Raw genomic sequence first — 12830 nt, 5'->3', positions numbered from 1 at the left:
AAAGTTGACAATCATGAGAGAAACGTTGTTGAAACTCTGGTCGACAATCTAAATCTTCTCCTAGATCACACTGTGAGAGACCAATTTGGTGCTTTGGCAACCAAAAGACCAAAAAGAAATTTAGGACACACACGTCAAAGGCAAAACAAAGAAGGAGTTAGTGGTGCTTTGGTTTATTGTTATGCTGCATTTTCAAAACATAAAAGCGGCACAGATGAATAATGTGAGCTGATGACGTGCCTCTGCTCTCATGTATTTTTATTATTTACACGGTAGCACTACGATTCACTGCACAGTCGTCACACCTCTGACAGAACTCAGATTAATATCGTACAGTCTGAGACAGACTGCTACCAAGATTTCGTTAGAAGTTTTTACCGCTAGAAGATGTTAGGCTATTGTGTTCATTGCTAGAATTGGTCGACAGTGTAGCCTGTATGCTAAATGATTTAACATGTTAAAGAATATTTAAATTAAATATTCTTTAACATGTTAATAAAGTTATTTGCTTAAGAAAGCAGCTTTCTAAGAATATAATAATATCAGTTTATCTCAAATATTTATTGTATCGGCCGCCATTTTGGTAATTGTTGAATTTGTCCCCTCTAAAATCTCAAAAATATATATATATATATATATATATATCAGTCGGGATAAACTTTAAACAAAGTCAACAGGATTAGAAGACAATGTATTCAGAAGATATATTCAATTGTAGATCAGTTGATAAAATGAAAACATGTTTATCCAAATCCAAATATTTGTGTCAAAGCTTTCAATAAATATCAATTATTAATCACATTCTTTCAAATATTTGTGCTTTGTCATCCACTAATCTACTAAACTCACAATCAGTGTGCAACAGAAGGAAGCAAAGAGACGATACATCCCATATTATACACCAAATACTGCAGAGAAAAGACTTTCAGATCAGATCAGAATCTTTTCTTTCTCAAGTATTTATGAGTATTTAGTGAAGCAGTGGGCAGCAGATCAGACTGTGGTTGCACTGGGCGGCTTCCAGGTATGAATGTGTGTGTCTGTGAATGTGATCGGGGTGTTGCTGCCACAGAGAGGCTTCCTGACACTGAACAAATAACACAGTTGTTTGTTTTATTCAAATCTATACATTGTATTGTATGCATTGTACTGAGTTTATGAGTATGTAGTCAGGATCCTTTACACATTCACATCTCCTTGGTAAAACAAATACTGCAGGCCAAAGGGGTTTTGTTCATGTTCCTATAATACAGCAGCTTCAATTCATATTTAAAACGTTCAGTGAGTGCACACCACAAATACAATGAACGACACGTGAATAGAAAGGGCAGCTCTGGTTTTGTCTGACACATGAAGCTAAGACCTCAAAAACAAATGTGTCTCTGCCTAAAGCCTTAATACAGGAGGATTTTATTTGTTGTTGACTGGATTCACGTATTTAATGTTAATATAAAAGATCTTTGACACTTTTGTGTAACATATTATGTGTAGAATTCAGACTTTTACTGTAAATTCTAACTCTTTATCTTTCTATAAATACATATTCAATTTTTTCACAGTTGAAGACCTCTTAGGATTTAGATTATTGAGCCGTACCATAGATTTGTGTCTCTACCTATATACCTGTCACTGTATCTGGCATTTATTCTGAAACAGGAACTTATAAGTACCTAATACTTACATTTTAAAAACATCTATATTTTAATAATAAATGTGAATAATGGATAGAACTGTTACTGCCTTTAATGAACAACAAAATAATAAAGAAAACAGTGACACCTTTGAAACATATTGAAACAGATCTCAAAGGTTATAGGGAACTATTTTCTTTTTCCAGCTCAAAGGAGTCATCTATGTAGTGCATAAAAGCCTAAACATTCATAGGTTTGGTATTTACTGACTATTTACTGGGGTATTTAAGCACACATGCTTTAATTCAGGCATCTCACCAAAACCCCCATTGACTTCAAGGCGAGCTACCTGAAGGTGCTAAAATGCTAACTCAGTTCCAGTTTAGGATTCATTCCTGAAGCACTCAAAAGAGTTATTGCAGTTTACGGAAGAGAAAACAAATACAGGAAATCACAGATCATGACAGCGACGACGAAAATGTAGCCTCAAAGGAAAGGATTGTTTGACGGCGAGATAAAATGGTGAAAAAGTTCTTTATATAGTGTGTACTTAAACTATTAATGATTTTTTTTAAGGTGTGGGTTTTTTTTTTATGTGGCTAAAATCCATTTTACTGCTGTTAACCCGGCTGTCAGCAGTGCATTGCTGTGCTTCGGCTTCTCCAAACTGAGGGCACACTGACCTCCATCTGCTGCAGGTAACACACTGACTATGGATTAAATACCTCATACAATACAAAAGTACCCGAACTATCCCTTTAAGAGGAAAGTGTACGTAAACAGAAGAGCACAAGTGAATGAAAATATATAAAGGTGGACACAAAAGAACAGCAGACTGTAAAGGTGACCCAAGGTGATATAGTTTACGAGTATCACAGACACAAGAATAGAAACAGATGGGTAATGGACAGATGAGTTTAAAAGGAAAGCAAACAGTGGGGGGGGGGTTAGAAATATAACAGCGGCATAATGGACAACACAGATAAAATGGAAGACTGACAGATGTTGAGGGTCGGGAAGGAAATGAGTGGTAAGAAGCGGGATGAGAAAGGAAAAAAGATGACGCGAGGATGACAAGAGTAAGAAGAGTATGAGTGAGTGATCTCTGCAGAGAGAGAGAGCAGGACAGATATGGGCCACAGTGACATTAGGCAGATGGCTCAGAGCGCTCAGCTCTGTTTACATTACTCTCACTGATCAAGCAAAAAACAGCCACGAGACAAAAGTGAAACCTGCAGCCCGATGTGCGTTTGCAGGTGAACGCCTCCTGTCAGTCTGTATGTGGCGCAGTCTCTGAATGCGTCTTTCTCTCCCCGCATTGCAATTGAGCCTCAGCTCCTGTAAGTATTCATCGTTTGAGATTCAACGTGCGCGTCACACTTCATGTGTCTCTCAGCTCACGGGCTCAAACTAATTGCTTGCTTTTCTCAAGAGGGCAAGGGCTAGTGGGTTTGCAGAGTACACAGTAAGGTCCTGTTGTTTACGCAACAGCACTCCACCTCTTTAGGAAGCTCTGCTTGGCAGCGTTTACCTGCTACCTGTGCACGCTAACACGCTCCCAGTGCAAGGCCACTGCACCTGCTCATGTCCTCTGTGCTCAACAACACACTCATTTGTCTAAACTCTTCACTCATTACCTTACCTCGCCAGACTTTCCTGTGCTGGTTTGGTCCAGTGCCATTATAATCATACCACTACGCATTATAATCTTCATTGCTCACTCCCTATCAGGTAGGGTTCATGGCTGAGTTACCAATATAATTACAGTCTACTAAAAGGGTTATGTTCGGATTGTGAAGACAAAAATAAACCTGGAATTGAACATCACGTCACTGGAAAATCACTTCTTCCTTTTTTTTTTTTTTTGCCATAAAAGCAGTCGTCATTTCCCCCGAGGGTGACATGATGGAAGCAGCCAGCCAGTCTGTGGAGAGGACCTCTGCCTAATCCCTGGATATCAAAATGGCATTATGTAAGAGCTGCTCTGATCTAGACAGGACAGGCAAAACAGCACTAATACTGCACAACGTAGATTAAAATGTATTTTTCACCACAAAACAGCTTACGGAGGATATGCAGGCTTAATCAATAAATAAAAATAAAAAAATAAACACAGCTCTATGGATGCTTGGCTGAATACATTACCACCTTTATGCTTGACAAGTCTGTTTCATACTCGAAATACCTCCACAATGAAGTTAAAAACCCCTCCAACAATGTACATTTTACTGACGTTTCCTAATGCTGACAAGATCTGAGATATTAATCGATTTGATGGAACAGTGCAGCCGTGAACATTTAATATTTCCCCCTTTTTTCAACAGTGTAAACATCATTTAGCTTCAATAAAGAGCTGGAACAAGCTGACACAGAAATATAAACTGTCAGACAGTTTGAAATGAGATGATTTAAAGTTACTTAAACCTACTAAAAGGGAGTTTTTAACTTGCTATGAAACTGTCTCAGTTTGATGCTGATGCCTCTATATGACCTACATACGCACATGAGACCATATAGTCATTCTTAATCCGTGCCAACAGGTCAGATTCAGTCGGATTCCCCTTGAAATCAATGAAATGAGGCCACAGAAACAACAAAAAAATTAAAGCTCATTGTTGCTACATTAAAGGTCCAGTGTGTAANNTGTGTAACATTAAAGAGGATCTATTGGCAGATTTATAGGTATGTCTTTATTAGTTTATAATCACCTGAAAATAGGAACTGTTATGTTTTTAGTTACTTTAGAATGAGCCGTTTTTATCTAAACAAGTTTCTACAGTAGCCCAGAATGGACACATACTGGGACCTTTGGTGTTTTTCGGGCCACCGTAGTTTCTCTGACATGCTTGGAAGGCGAGAGGTATTCAGTCGTTTGCAACTTCATGCCACTGAATCTTACACACTGGTCCTTTAAGAGAAAGATTTTGTGAACTGTGGCACTCAATCAATCACTGTGGTTATATGAGTTTGACATATTGTGGGGCTTTAATGTGTGTGGTTTCAATATTACAAAAGCTATTTATAATAAACAAAATCCACCATCTTATGTAAGTTTTTATGTCCTCAAAATCAAGATATACTTTATTTAGAGTATCAAACACTTAAAGAGAGCATGGGACACTTTCTCTTTAAGAGCCATGTTATTAGGCACAGTGGTGCTTTGAGCTAAATGCTAACATCAGCAGGCTAACGTGCTCCAGAAGACAATGCTAACATGTTGATATTTAGCAGTAGGCCTGGGACGATCAGGAATATCGTGGCTAAAATAATTGCGATTCACAACATTATTGTGATATTAATCTGAATATGCTTAAACCTCTTAAACATAGCGGAATCACTGCACCTTATATTTTGTTAAGAACCAAATATTTGTTATAATATCACAGTTACGACACCTCAGATATCGTATTTCCACACATTTTTTGTGGCCAAATCAAGCTTTAAACCATGGTGATAAGCTCGCGGTCTCCCCCATCAGGAAATCATTATGGGATTGTACATTAGCGATAATACAATAATACAAATTCACCACCATATTAGTGGATGTATATGTCGTATATCGTCCCATCCCGGTTTACCAGGTATAAAGTTAATCAGTTCCACTATTTTAATTTAGTGTTTTCTAACATTTGCTAATCACCACAAATCGCACAGTACAGCTGAGGCTGATGGGAATGTCATTAGATTTGCAGGCATAAACTGGTACGATGGTGCTCACAGAAGTAACTGCAATTCATCCTGAGGGAGACCATGAATGTCTGTACAGCGTTTCATGGCAACGCACACGATAGTGGAGATATTTCAGTCTGGACTAACTGACCAATCGCATCCCAAGAGAGCATAGTGCAAGTAGGGAATACAGATGTCTAAACAAAGAATAATAGAGAATAATTTCCACTAGCCTGTCCATTGGCAAAGCCTCTGCACCTTCCCTCCCCGTCCAAACACCACTTTACACCTAATGAAACTTCTTTGAAGCTACCGTCTCCAAGTTGGACGAGCAGGCGAGGATGAGAGGGGGCTTAATGGAACATTCAGAAACTTTTATTTATAATTTTTCTCCTCCTTTATGATGGATTCAACACAGCGGCCATTTACTTTAGCAGGAAGTCTGTGGTCCCGACAGTGAGTCTATAAACATTGACTTTTAAGGCCATCGGGCCCCCTTTCAGACTGGGAAAGAGTGTGGTGGGATAGAGAGCACTGTGGGAGAAAGTGGACAAACTGAGCAGCATTCTACAAGAACGCGAGTGTAATATATCAGGATAAGATTGTTTGAAGAAGATAATATGTTTATATTAATGGATTACATGGCTACTTGTATGTGAAAGAGGTTGCGATGAACCCACGGAGAATTATCACCCGTCATCAACTCTACAGAGCTTTATAGCATCTTACAGCTTAAGTTAATTTAACCTACGTTTTAGATTCTTTTTTGGTTTTGTTTTGTTCATTTATTTTCTCTTTTTTTTTCTCTTTTCCGTTAAAGTATGCTGCTTGGATTCATTGTTAGGTATGCTGAACAACCACTGATGAGGTCTGTTTGTTATTGGAATAAAGGTTTTCAAAAAGAAGTTATTGTTTTAGTTCACTCGCTCTAACAGCGTTGTTTTTTACTTGTCCAGCACCAAGCATCCGGCCGACAACAGCTGCTGGAGACCAAAAACAGCTAAAAGAAAGTGAACTGAAATACGACTCCGTCTCCGTCTTTTATTTTCAGCCTGTTTTGTTTCAGTGTTATTTTGAGTAGAGTAAAGGTGATGCTTTGTTAAGTATAAAGGGTAGGAGCAATAAACATAAGCTTCAGCCCTTAACCTTTTACTGTGGTTACTTATAATGATTTACTATTACTTAACCTCTCTCACAACTGTATGGTCAATTTATTGTTAATTGTTCTGTATAACTGACCCCAAAAATTAAACTGATGTTGCTCCGTAACAGAAAAACAAATTAGTCTTTGCAATGAAGTAACTAAACAATACAAAACAACACAGTCAGCACTCAGAAGCCAATTCCATTTCTAACAAAACAAACTCATTCTGATGTTTCTATATCGTCCTTCTTTTCTTTTCTCTCAGCGTGTTCACACGGCACAGCAGTAGGTGACATGCCCCCTCCTTTAATCCCCCCATCCTGCTCTCCGTCCCACTTAACAATACTCAGCCAACACCCGACACTGATCACAGGAAGGTGTGTCTGTGTGTGCATGAATACATACAAATACACACAATTAACAGGGAAGAGCTGAACATTTTGAACCGTAATACTACTCTACCACTTCATTTACTCAGACCCCTCGCAAGACAGTCGACAGCTGAAGTTCAGAGGCTTAAAAAATGAAATGAAAACCGAAACTGTGGACTAAAAAGCTCTTTCAGGACATGAAATTTACACTTTAAATCCCTTTAGTTCAGCTCTAAGCAAGAAAAAAAATCAATCAGTTACATTTATTCCTATATACACGCTTTGTCTCTTACAGGCCAATCAGTCAGCCAGACAGATAAGATGTTGTTTGCAATGCAATGTGTTATAATGTGTGTGCAGATATTACGTCCACTCTCCTGACTTAATATTGCTGTTAGAGAGCTCATTTTGAAAGCCAGGAGTCATTATACACCTCTTATGCATGGAAGATGGAGATGTGATGATGGTGGTGATTTTATATATAACTCAATGTTGTTGAAAAGTCTCTCTCTCTCTCTCTCTCTCTCTGCGTGTGCTTCTTTCTCAGTCTTGTGAAAGGTTCTGCTTAGTGTTGGCCCGAGACTCACACCCACGGAGGCTGTGAATTATCAGAGATGGCAGCGCTGCTTTTCACTTAGCAACTATCACCCACATTCCACAGCCTCCCTCCAAAGACCTGCAGTCCCCCACCCAGGTTCAGGGAAGGTGCAGGGACCAACAATCCCAACGTGCCATGCTCCCAGTACAATCCTGGTTTTGCCCTTACCAACAAGTTGTTTTCACTATCAATGCATCTGTTTTCTTTTTCATCAGTTAATTGTTAGATCTATGAAATGTCAAGCGTCACATATACAGGAGCCCAAAATGCCAAACAATCACTTCACGGTTCACTGAGCCCTGCCTGTCTTAGTTACTGTTGCTACGCCTGTCAAAGTTTTCACCCTCGCGCGGCGCGTTATGCAGAGCGCAGTGATAACGGTTGGCAGATTCACCATCACAATTGTTATAGAAACAGGATCCTTGTTTCTAATCGAATGACAGCTGCCAGCATCAGATGTGATCAGCCGTAGCTAGTTTGCTAATTAACCCTGATGTTAGCTGCTACCATCTCCAGCTGGCATTTTAGTTCTCGGTTTCCAGGAAACTTTTTAAATACGCGTGATGGTGCTAAAAACCTGAGGCTAAAGCTGAATGACTCAAGCTAAAAGTCTGGATCCTCACCAGTCGATGATTCATATAGAAGACCAGAGTTGGGAGGGTTTCTTTAAAGATTTAATCTGATACAATTACTAATTACCTCTTTAAAAAATGTATTAATGTAATGTAAATTGATTACTCATCATTACTTTTGGACTACCTCAACACTAAATATAAATAAAGACAAGAGAAAGTATTAATCAATAATTGGTGACGTCTCCTATCAGGAAACAGAACTATGTAACATTTGAAAAGAAGATGGAAACAAAAAAAATGGATAAACGAAAGATTCGTAGCATCAAAAAATGTGTTCTCTGCTCATATATGTAAAAAAAAAAAACGGATGTACTTTTAAATTGTAATCCTAAATTTCTTTTCCGTAACTGTAATAGATTACAGTTAACATTTTTTTGTATCCTGGTACTTTTACGTTACATGTAATCCGTTACTCCTCAAGCCTGTATCACTGTGTGGTACGCAAACTGCCTCTAGTGGTATGCAGAGGAATTTCAGAAATATTTTCTTAAAATAAAATACTTAAATTATGAGATCGCTGAAATGTAATTTAAAATAATTTTTAGATTTCCTGTAATATTTTATTTTGATATCAACCTGCTACATCCGTGATTAGTTAAGTGTTAAAATGTGGCAGCGGGATAATAAGTAGACACAGTATAACACACAATCGTGGTACCAAATAGGAACTATTAGGAAGAGAAATACGGACCAAAAGCTCAGCTTTCCACCAAATTAGCTCTGGTACTTGAACCGGTTTTGTTTTAGGATTCAACAACAGTCAACAATAAATAATCTTCTTATTAGGAATTCCTCCTGCGAAAACTGTAGCTGGACAGGGTCGGTCCACTCTTCTGTAAATAGTTTGAGACAATGATGTAGAAGACATTAAGAATGAAGAAACATCGTTGTTATTGTGTTGCAGTGTGGAGCGAGTTACCTCTGGTATTATAAGAACTTGTAAGAACTAACCAATGTGTTAACGCTACCTCAGCTGACATTGAGCTGGAGTCTAAACTTCCAACAAAGACAGGGACAGAGCTGCCAAACCTTTGACGGCGTCCAGGACCAGCTTCCACACAGTGGCTGTCGTAAACAGCGATGTAATAAACTAATGTAGTGAGTTAATAGTGATACACTAACTCTTGGAAGTCGCACTGTATTACTACTGTAGGTACTAATAGTAATTTTTGCTCTTGTGTTTTGTTTTTTGTTCGGAAAGGTCCAAACCTCGTCAGGCCCCCCCGCCGTGCCTAGTTACGGCTGCTAAGCTGGACAATCGCTGTTTCAGGGAGGGGTTACGCAAACTGTCAATTTATTGACTAATCCTTTCAACGCTGCTTAAATTCAAACGATTTGGAGCTGTCTCAGACTACTGAAGTCACTGAGAACGATATTTTAAAGCTGACATGGAAAAAAAAAAAACATTTAGCTCGACAGTACTGTCCAGAAAACTCAGAATTTATAAGACCTTTATTTCCCCAGAGGAGAGCAGTGACTGATGGGATATTGTTGTTGAAATGGGGCCAGCGAGAGTGCAAGTCAAAGCTCATCGGCCTTTGAGGAGCATCTGGAACTCTTTAGAGCATCTGTGTTAGATCAGGCTCTGTAAAACACACTCTAGCACCCCAAACACAATGACAGCGCTTTACTCGTGACAAACCACAAGAGTCTCCCCCGTAGGTTGCCCCTTATCTTTTCTTGAGAGCGTCGGTTATTTATTTCCATATTCTTTCATTCCGTTTATTTTTTTTTCCTGCCTCTTCCCGCTCTGACTTGCGTTCACTGTCACTTTTAGCCTTTGTGAAAGTGTGTGTGTGTGTGCCAGGCAGCTGCTGGGTTTGTGTACTCAGCCTGAGCCTCATGTCTACACACAGCGCGCAGTGCCCTTATCTGAAATGACCAGAACCACATCAACAGATAAAAGAGTCAAGTCCCGCCTGCTTGCTCTGCTGGGTGGTCCACACATTGTCTGGAGGTGAGCGTCTAACTGAGAGCCACACTACAATCACACATTTGTGTCTTACAGTGAAAAAAAAGGAGAAAAACTCCACATAGAAATCCTTTAAGCTGCAGAGATAGAGAAAAAAAACAGTTTTGGAGCACAATCACCTGTCCAGTCTTGTCATTTCTATAATTTGTGATGAACAGCAGGACAGGCGTTTTGTCCTTTCTCAGGAAATCATTTTCCAGGACATTTCCAGGACAACATCAATCAAAAACTGTTTAAAGGTATTCTTAGTTTCTAAAAATCTGTCATCGTAGCGACTGACGTGAAGCAGCGTCGTTTAAACAAAGTTCTTTTCTTTAGTTTCTTCGATTTCAATTATGTTTGTTCTCATTTTCGAAGTGGCAGTGAATAGAAATGAGCTTTAATTGTGAATGCAGACAGTGTGTGGATTCCCATTATAGATCTTTACACGCAAGTCAAAGAAAAATGTTTTATACTATACGTGTAAAAAATAAAATCCTCACATGGAAAGACTGTGACCTTTCCACTCACCCCTTGTTTTTATCCATTTCCACCAAAGAAACAACCAAAAAAAACACAAGAAACAAGAGGAAGAACTACTTTATTAATCCTCTTGGGGAAAAATCTATTTTACGGTTGACATGGAAACTTTTCATAACATCGATGCTGTCAAAATCACCCCCTCATCCACTGTCCCCGACAATGAACACTCAATAGTTCACCCGACGCAGTAGTTTACACAGAGAAAATTGAAGTAGTGTACAAGCCATTTACAGTGAATAGAGAGAGTCATTTCGGACACAGCTTCAATCTGACATTTCACTTATAGTAGATCCAAAAATAGTGCACACAGACATTCGTCCCAAACAGCGGACAATAAAGCATCTATGTTCTTCTAGTAAACTCATCCAGTGATATAACAGACGCAGTTAACTGTAGACTTCATTAGCAGCCGTAATCTGCGAAGGAAGCTGTGTATTTTCTGTGTATTTAAGTAAAAGATATGAGTCTAAACAAACGTGTGAGGCACGAGATAAATCACAAAAGAGCAGAAAAACAGGGGAGCTGATATTATATCTACGTTCTCTTAACACAGGAAATGGCGCAAATGTGTGGCAATTGTTTCTGCTCCCCAGAGGGTGATTTATTCAGAAAGCCAGTCACAATATATTTTATTACAACAAACATGCTTTTTTTTTTTTAAAGTTAAAATCCTTTTTTTCCCTTGTCAACACTTTCATTTGTTTTTTTGGATAAGTAAAGAAACATTTTTCTCTTATCCATCAACATAAAAGTATGACTGATGACACACAGATTTCTATTAATAATTCTATTTGTTGGCGTTGTTGTATATTTCTTGCAGCTGTTTTAGACATCAGTGAGTGTTTTAGAGGCTGCGCACTGAAGACTATACACATTACATAAATAAAGATTCAAATAAAGAAAATTTAATGATCATGCTGACCACCAAAAAACTCCTTTTTTTCCCTCAGTCATGTTTCTGTAAACAGGAACAGGGACGTGCTGGGGGTCCCAACAGTGAAAAACCACACAGCACACACATTTCTGCTGGCAACCGGGCGAGTGTGACTACTGTGGAGAGAGTGTGACTATTAAAGTATTCTGGCATTGGACTTGCAAAAAGTGTTGTTTTTTTTATTTAAAGAACAACAAAATCTGCATAGAAGAAGCGAGAGAATAAAAAAAACAACAACCCTTTTTCACAATATTACCAAGTTTTTCTGGAACGCATTGGGACTCCTGCAAGGACGCTAGGCTCTGCATGCTGTGGACAGACAACAGGTTCAAGGATAACTGCTGTGATTAAAACAAAAAGCCTCTTAAAAAAGGAGTTATGTCAACAGTAGAGGAATGTAAAGGAGTCGTAATTAGCAATAAAAAACCAAATTTTCCGTGCCAGAAAAAGAAACTCATATAAATAACAGAACCATACAAGGTCGATTATTCAAGCCGGCGAGCTTTCTTTTAAAAAAAGCATGTATCTTTTTTAAGGCCAAAAAAAACACATCCTGTACTGTCGCCACATTACTGGGGCCACAAACATGCACAGTCATAGCGAAGCTGACCAAAGATAAGCTTCCCCTCAACCAGACAACTGGCAAACAACATCCTGTGCATCTCTCCTTCTCGACTCCCCGCCACCTCCACTCATATGACCTCTTCTCTGTCATCGCCATGTTTAATTATGGACTGTCTCATTTCGACAGCAGGGGGGAGGAAAACAAAGCACGAATCTATCCAAGCAGCCAAACAGCAGTGTGCCTAGAAAGCTCCGACCCCTCCAACACCCACCCCTCGAGCTTTCAGATTCTCAGAAGGAGAAGTGAACAGCAGAAATCAATTTTGACCTGATTCTTTCTTCTTCTTTTTCTTCTTTGCGTGTGTGCGTGTGTCTTTACTTGAAGCAACGGTTACCAAAACTGTACACCAGCGAGCTGAACTGGGTCTCGGCAGCTTGAGTCGTCGTAGTTGTTTCCATGGCAACCGCTGGACCATCTGAACACAAGCGCTGAGGGAGACACTTAGCAATGCTGTTTATTTCCACATCATTCTCAGAAGTGATGCTAAACTGATTTTCCAGCCCTCTTATTGGTCCACAGATTGGCTGATTGGCGGCGGCGGTATGTGTGTCTGTATCCATGTAATCCGTATACAAGTGGATACAGGCAGTTACAAACAAGTGACATCTATGTGGAAAACAATCAGGGATCAGATCAAATTCAGGTGTATGGATGCTTAAAATCTTGATGCACTGCAACCTGTGTGGACCCTTTGAGTAAAGCATTTTCTGTGTGTGTGAGTGAGTGAGT

At 39.2% G+C, this 12830-nt stretch overlaps 1 protein-coding gene across 1 annotated transcript in view; it reads right to left on the bottom strand.

Moving 5' to 3' along the window:
- The window catches only part of LOC118324238 (adenylate cyclase type 6-like), a 35533-nt gene that overhangs the window by 13889 nt on the left and 8814 nt on the right, over positions 1-12830 (bottom strand).

The sequence above is a fragment of the Morone saxatilis genome, unplaced genomic scaffold, assembly GCF_004916995.1.
Source record: "Morone saxatilis isolate NCDOM2014 unplaced genomic scaffold, NCSU_SB_2.0 Contig15, whole genome shotgun sequence".
NCBI lineage: Eukaryota > Metazoa > Chordata > Actinopteri > Moronidae > Morone > Morone saxatilis.
This window is presented reverse-complemented; position numbering and strand designations above follow the sequence as displayed.